The sequence below is a fragment of the Cygnus olor genome, chromosome 7 (assembly GCF_009769625.2).
Source record: "Cygnus olor isolate bCygOlo1 chromosome 7, bCygOlo1.pri.v2, whole genome shotgun sequence".
Taxonomy (NCBI): Eukaryota; Metazoa; Chordata; class Aves; order Anseriformes; family Anatidae; genus Cygnus; species Cygnus olor.
Window position 1 is genome coordinate 13,365,796 of NC_049175.1, and position 8,061 is coordinate 13,373,856.

At 45.5% G+C, this 8,061-nt stretch overlaps 1 long non-coding RNA gene across 1 annotated transcript; it reads right to left on the reverse strand.

Moving 5' to 3' along the window:
* Positions 1 to 339: 339 nt before the first annotated feature.
* On the reverse strand, positions 340 to 4,590 carry LOC121073598. The gene is made up of 3 exons (XR_005821833.1): positions 4,513 to 4,590; positions 1,469 to 1,573; positions 340 to 473 (listed from the first exon to the last, which is right to left on the reverse strand). It is a non-coding gene; the product is annotated as an uncharacterized LOC121073598 (long non-coding RNA).
* Between the last annotated feature and the right edge of the window lie 3,471 nt (positions 4,591 to 8,061).

The following is an 8,061-nucleotide window of genomic DNA, read 5'->3' on the forward strand; positions in this document are numbered from 1 at the left end:
TCCACCTGGCACTTGGCATGCCCCAACCAGAATTGCCAGTCTCACCTCTTCAGAAATGCTTTTGGGTGGCGTGCCTATAGGCTTTGCCCCACCGCACATCCTCCAAACTGCTCTCAGATCATGTAGTTCAATCCAGACCCCCAGACGAAGACCTGCCTGTTAATCTGTCGTTGTCTTTCCACAAATGAGCTTCATTTCAGGGCCCCCTGCTTTGTCCGTACCTCTCCATCCTTCTGGCTTTACATCAGCTTGATTTTTGCAGAAGTGGGGCTCCCAGAAGCTCTACATCTTTTCAGAGCAGAACAAGGTTCTCCAGAATAGCAACTGTTCTTGTCCTACATCATTTGGACATTGTATGTACATTACCCGTATGTACCGAGTAGGAAAATACCCCCTAGCCCCATGGATAACACTACCTTAGAGCTCTTCTCTGCGATCCTGGTACAGCTCTGAGTAAAACGGAGATACCAGTGCTAGGGAGAGGAAGAAGCAGAGATCACAGCTTTAACTTTACTTTTCACACCTTCCTTCGCAGAGGAAATGCTGCATTAAGATGTTGGATGAAATATAACACATCCCACTCTCCCCAGCTCAGTCTGCAACACGTAGCCCTTCATGACAGAATCCCAAATTGCTGTGTTCAGGCAGGTCAAAATAAGGCAGTTCATTTGTTAAATCTTTTTTGGGTGGGGCATTTGAACTTGAATTTATTTTAATGGGAATACACCCAAAGATGTCAACACATCCCTCCAAGAAAGGACTGTTGTGACACCAGCTTTCTCTGGCAAGGTCAGCCCCAAAGTCACCTCCTGGACCTTGACAGCAGCAACACAGATATTTATTTCTCCCTACGATGTTTTGTTTTTGTTTTAAGGACTTTAAAAAGGCTGTTGGAAAAAACGTTGACTTTGCAAACAAAGTTTCTATATGGAGCAATTTATCTGATACATAGCATCTTAATTTGGATGTGTGTTTTAAGAATAGTTCTTCAGGCAGCAAGCAGCTAAGCTCTGGGAAGTTACATAAATCACTAAATTTACATTCGTATGCTCTAACGAGAAATGAATGCCTCTTTCCCTTCCAGTTAGCATTTGTGTGTGTCACGGGCGCTGCTCCCTCTCCCCACATTTTCCACTGTCTTCAGGATATGGCCACAGAAATTGTCATACTGAATTACACTGATAACCCATCTAATTTAGTGCCCTCTCTACAATAATACCCCACACCAGCTGCTACAAAGGAACATTTAACACTCCTCATAATTGACAATGATGGAACAGCACCACCACGAGGGTCATATTTCCTTTGCGTTAGGGGACCCCCTCCTTTCCTTCAGCATTTTGTCATTTGTACTTTTATCCTAGCTCACATACCTGTGAACGTGCCACTCTGTGAAAACCTGACAGTCAGCACTACCTTCTGGCAATGAGTTTTGCAGGTTAACGCACTAATTGGGTGTGCAACATACCGCTCCTGCCACTGCCACTTTCCTCAGAGAAAAGGCTGCGAGGGCACGGGCTGACTGCCTTGTGCTCTTCAGTCACTTGCACACCTTGGTCAAATCCTTTTTCTCCTGCGGATGGAAACAGTCCTAGCAGTTAATGCAACCTGAGAAAGGACAGGTTTAAAAAATGAGACGCTGGCTGGAGCAGGGAAGCCTTCCCTTGCTTCTAATCACTGTCAGAGCCTATCTCCCCAAACCTTCTGTTTGTACTGGATCACCCTCTCTGCTTGCTGGAAGCCAGCTCCCACAGGTAACTTGCACAAATGGCATCAAGAACCCCTTCGCCCCGTGGCAAGAAGAGTTTTGAAAAGGACGAACCAGTCCAGATGCAACCCAACTGGAAGCCCTCCTTCCTGCAGGAGAGACACACACACCAGGGATACACACCAGGTGCCCCAGGAACCCCATAAAACTCAGCCCCAGCTCCCATACAAGAACAACACTGCTAATAAGATGTCACGGGGAGGGGATGGGGACAGCGATGGGGCTGGGCTGGTTTGTGGAGTTCAGCTTTCTTCCCCGACAGGGAAATTTGCAGCTTAATTAAAATGAAATGTTGGCGCCTGTGTTCCATGTTGAAATATTGATGGAGGGAGGCATAAAGCATTTTATGAATGCATGCTTCTATTTTGTGATTTACTGCCCCCAAACATCGTTTTCACAGAACCTACTCGGGAAGAAAAGGGGGAGAGATGAAAGAGCAATAGTGGTTTTTATCGCTGCAGAGAAAAGGGGACGGAATTGGACCAAGTTAAATACAATGTACTGAAAGACACTTTCACTCTGAACTTCGTATACAGCAGGAGCTCCCTCTCACTTGCAAAGAGTCCACTGAGGTCAGTGGAGGTGCTGTTTTTTAAACCTTTCCTTGCACTGTATCAGTTAATGCTGGGAAGGAGCTGTACTGTTCAGCAGCAGTTAAGGAGAGGTCAAGCCACTCTTTGTAACAGGGCTTGGAGTGAAGTGCTCACAGCTGGTGGGAGAAGACACCCGGGCAGGACTCTGGACACAAAGGCCAAGTCCATCACCTCTGCCACTGTCTTTTTATTACATGGCCCCACCAAGTCCAGTTTGGCCAAATGAAGTCTGATTCCATCCTTATTTCAAATGTGTGGAGAGGAACTACTCAGAGAGCTCTTTAATTAATGACCTAATTATGGCACTGATGAAGACAGCAGCGTTTGCCTTTGCTGCAGCAAGGGCAGCAGGTAACTGCCTGTAGCATATTTGCCACAGGAACAAGTAGCAAATTTGCCTCCAGAATGAGTGAAATCCCAATTATTAACCAAAGATGAGACCTCAGCATCCATCAAACCTTGGGCAAGGGGAACACAGAACAGCAGGGAACCAACACTGCAACCAATCCAAAGAGGGAGAAGGAAATCTCGCCAGGATTCAGGGGGATAATTTAAAATACACAGTTTCACTTCACTCAGTCACTAGTGTTTTCCTTTTTTGCTCTGCCAAATCAATTAATGGGCTGCAGCAAGCAGGCAGGAGTCACAGAACGCATTATCAGCCCCGGCGATGGCCAGGCTGGTGGCTGCTACATGACCCAGCTGTCTGTGCTGCCCTCCGAGAGCCTGCGCCTTCTGTTCTCCAACCTTGGTTTCTCCTTTTATTCCTTCCTTTTCCTCTCCTCTCCCTAAAACCAGGTTAAGAGATATGAGTTGCTGGCTGCATAATTGGGCTGTGCGTGCACCCAGAGCAAGGTGAGCCCTCGTTAGCACTGCATGTCCCTCATTCCAGCATCAGTCTTCCAGGCAACTTTCCTTCCTTTCCACCAAACCTCACAAGCAGATGGAGCTCCAAATATCCCAGCTGTTTCCCCAAGGGTGGTAGAAACACCTGCCTGTCGCTCCCCAGCACTGCTTTGGGGTTTGCATTGCTCACCACAGTGCAGCCTGAGAGCAGAGGAGCAGGATGCAGACACCTCCGACTTACAGGGTAGCTGTGCAGTCACGAAGGCAGCTCTGCAAAGGCAGACTGTGGCTCTCCAAACCGACCCACGCACCCAAACCAAAGGATTTACATTGCACCAGAAACACTTGAATCCACCCCATTCCAGGTTCCTTGCTGCTGGTCCTAGCCACCGTAGGGTCCAACTCAGGTCACAACCAGACCCTCAGAGAGCAGCTCAACCCACCCTGGCTCCTAACCACCCCTTGAGACTCATTCAAGCCCTCTTGCTGGACCACATGGTGCGATGAGGTATCTAGAGATGCTTCACTTCGAGGTCTATGATGGCCTGGACACAGCCCAACTCTCAGTGCTGGAACATGCTCTTGCTACTTCAGTTGCACACCCAGGCATAATCTCCTTTCACTTTTTACTTACTACTTGCTCCATAAATTAAGTTTGCTTCATTAAGACTTCAGCTTTACATTTTCTACCTATATTTCTTCCAAGCTGCTTTTCCTTCGGTAAGCCCAAGGACTTGGCTTTCTAAGCCAACTTACAAATATTAAATTCTGATGATATCTTTGAATTCAAGCATTTACACATACAGTTTTGAACCCCCAGTACAAAGCATGTGTTGTCCCATAAGCATACTATAAACTGAGACAAAAGGGGCAAAAAGATACAAACCCAAGACTGAATATTCAAAGCTAGATGATTAAAAGATCGCTTGCTAGCTACATCTGCTGTGAAAGAGTACATTTCACTTTAAGGTTTGACTCTGTTTTAACAGAGAAATGGGATTCATACAACAGGGCAACTTTTTTGCAAGATGAATTTTTATATTCCACGTTCCCTTTCCAAATAATTCACTCATTGCAATGCACCAAAACACTTTTTGAAGTCCCTCGATTTACTATTTACTCAGCAGAAAATATCAGCAAGAGAGGTCTGTAGAAAATTAAATATATGCACACATTGAGAAAAACAGTAAGTGACAGCCACCGCTCAATGAAATTTTATATGACCGATAGCTGTTGCTGGATGCGTGATTTAAAGGTTGCATTAAATATCTGAAGCTTTAACTAATCACTGTGTAAATAACTTACAGGGGAGGCTTCAGGCAAGCGACTGATTGAAGGCTTCTCAGCAGATACAGGCACGTACCAACGGAGGTAACTCTGAGTTAAGTTCTACAGGAAGAGAAAAAAAACAGAAACTAATGGAAAAATAGAGCAAAACACAAGAGCCCAAGCTGTGCCTATGCAGAACAGCCTGGGAATAGCAGGCTGAACAAATAATGTCTGTTTTGCACAGCTTCTTGCACTCTGGGTGCTGAAGGTATAATCATTGACTGCACAGTTCCTGGGCCACTTCAGGATGTGGTGTCAACACTGCAAGAAGCTGAAGGAGCACATGGAAATTCCTTGTAATCAAAACAGACCTTCTTGGTGCTGCACCTCTTGAGAAGTCTCTAAGAGCTTTTAAGCCTGATGAAACACCCCAATCCCATGAAATATCCTCACAATTGATTTATTTGAGCAACATAGTGCAGGTAAATAAGCCATCTCCTCTGGGTTTGATGAGCCTTATGCAAAGCCTACTTGACATTTCTGCATTTTTTACTGAAAACAGACAGCTCCCTGCCCCACAGATCACCACTGTTTGGGGTGGCCTGCATTTCAGGCCACTTACTTGTAGAAGGTGATTTCCAAACCACTTCAGGATGATTTGGTCTCTACGGAAATGAGGGACTGTGTGCTGCATGATGTACATTGGCTGGTGGGAATAGGAAGCTGGCAAAGCTGCTGAACCAGCTCAATCCTTCAAAGCTTGGCCTTTACTCTTTTTTCTCCCCCTTCCAACACAGAAGGATGAACTTTAGGAAAAAGAGAAGTTAACAGGGACCAAACCCACCACCCCTATGAGTTTCCAGGATCGAAAGACCACATTGTACAATCCAAGAGCAAAGGACAAACCTCAGCATCTCAGAAGAACCGAGTCCTTTCAGTTCTTCACTCTGAATCACGTTAACCTGACAAAAGGAAGGAATCACTTCAGGGCAGATTCAGCTGGAAGGAAGGAAATTACAGGGCTTCCCAATGTGACCGAATACTTGCCACATTACAGCTGCGTTCAGGAAATAACCTTGCAAGATGAGCAAGGACAGCGATGCCCTCTCCATCTGGAGAGCAAGGTTGAGCGTGCAGCAGTGGTTTCTCGTTGTTTCCTGGAAAACACCAGATGTTCAGTGAGGTTTGGAAATATTACCCAGCAGCGTAACCCTCCCTTCCTGGTGCTGAGGTTGTACATACAATTTTAGCCAATTTAGGGCTACCTGCGCACAGCTGCAGCTACACCACTGGCAAAGTTAATTTTTAGCATGGAGGAGGGCAATTCAGACATCAATAAGTATTGATCTTCGCTTTCTTCCTTCTTGACCTGAGAAACATTCTCAGATAACTGGCAAAATGAGGATAATCATACATTACCTACCTTTAAAGACAATCCTGTCCACTTTACCTAAGGATAATCACCTGGGATAGGAGAGGAGCTGAAGTTACTACCCATCTTCTCCTTCAACCAACATAGAAAGTTTAAAAAAAGGAGGAGAAAAAGATCATAACGGTCAGTTTTCACTGGGACGAGGAAGGGACTAGACAAATAATTGCTCTTTTACTGTCACACATGGCTGCTCCTCTTGATGTTGCAATCCAAGAGGCAACAAAGATAGTTTCATCCATGCTGTTGGGCTCTGGATACTAATGAAAACTATTTAATGGCCAAGAGCTGTCACTAGGAGCATTGATTAATTAGGAGCAATTGATTAATTAGAAGGAGTGCAACTCTAGTGGCGCATCAGCTACTAATAATAGAGCCCCAATCAGCCGAGGAGCATGTCTGAAAGGAAGAGGAGGCAGCCACAGGCTCCCAGCTCACCTTCACTGAAGACAAGAAAGGCACAAGAGGGCTTGTTTCCATCTCCCACCTCCTGCTAGGAAGGTATGCGTCCAGGAGGAGCTGCTATGGGGTCAGGAGTCCTCGGGAGCAACAGTGCTGCAAGGATGGAGGTGGTCCCTCTCCACTGACCCAGCAACACAGCTGCAGATAGGTGATGGGGAAGGTCAGTAGATGGGAGCTCTGTCTCTCAACAGATCCGATGCTTTTCCCTTTCTGCAAGGGAACCTGCTACCACTTCAGAACTGCCCAAGAGAACCCAGCACAGCCTTCCTATGCAATGATCTTCTGCCTCCTACCTTCTGAGGACACAAACTTGTTACTGAAAATTGGGTCTTGAACACCTCTGAGGTCTTGATTTGTCCTTGCCTCAGTTTCCTAGCTGTAGAAACAAAACCACCTCTAACCCATTTCAAGCACAAGCTACTCAGAGCAGGAAATCTCTCCCCGTTTGTCTACAGGGCCTTAAAAAAAACACCAAAAAACCACCTTGTACTGGAGCTTTTCTACATTACTGGAAAACAACCCAAAAATTAACAAAAGTGACCCCTGGGAGAGGAGAGCTTCACTTAAGATAAGCTTCCTGGGTGCCTGGAGGAGCGCAGGGAATGATGATGAAATAGCTGTATCATACATACACACATTTTTTAGAGCTAATACTGACACAGCCAGGAGACACTGACAGCTCTGCAGAGTAAGACTAATTTCCCAGCCCTGAAAATCATCTTGGTGGAAGGTTTAGGAGTAAAAATTATCCAGCCCATCTGACAGAGTGGTCATAATTTCGGTGTCTAACACCTCAGTAATGCCTGAGCCACAAATTATCATTCTGCATCAGCAGAAAGCAGAGGTCTTAATGCTTTTTGTTGACATGGCAGACTCGATCACTGGCAATAGTGATTTGGAATATAAGACAGGTGCTTTTTGCACTATGCTTACTGTCAAGAGAGATACAGGCGCAGGGCAAAGAGGGAAAAGATCCTGGCCTGCTCTTCAGTTTGTTAAAGTTTCCTCCAAGCTCTAAAATGCCCTTTCTGGGGTTCTGTAAGGAGAAAAAGCAATTCCACGTTCTAAAGCAGAGCTAAACCCTCCAGCAGCATAAACGAAAGTGAGTAAAATAAAAACCAGCGCAGTATTCCTACCTCTTAAACTAAACAGAGCAGATCTCAGGTTGCCTCTGAAACTTAATTGGAAGATGGTACCACAAAGACAGTAAAAACCTTTTACCCAACTCATCCCTGCTGGCTGGTTATTTTTGTCAATGAATTGCATGCAAAACATGACCCAGAAGCACCGCAATGAAGATGTTTTCTTCTGGTTCAGAGCCTGTATTGCAAGAATTTGCAACAGTATTTGATGAAAGCTGTGCGCCACTGCTAGAAAGGACAACATTAAGTTGTAGTTTGTGCGCTGGAGACCTTCAGAGGCACCAGGAGGGTACCCAAAAATGTAGGCGCTTTAAAAAAATTAATCTCATTTCCCTCCTTATGCTGAATCCGGTAGCAAAAGCAAGATTCCCAAGCATCTATTACAGAGAGGCACATTTAAAGTACTTCACTGAGCATCTCTGCAGTTTTAAGATACTGGCCAGTCATATAAATCACTAATTACCTGCTTAAGGAGGCAAATCAGCTGCAATCACCAGCCTATAGTGAATCAGTTTCACCTGCTCAATCGTGCATCAGATGAGAGGGCTGAGT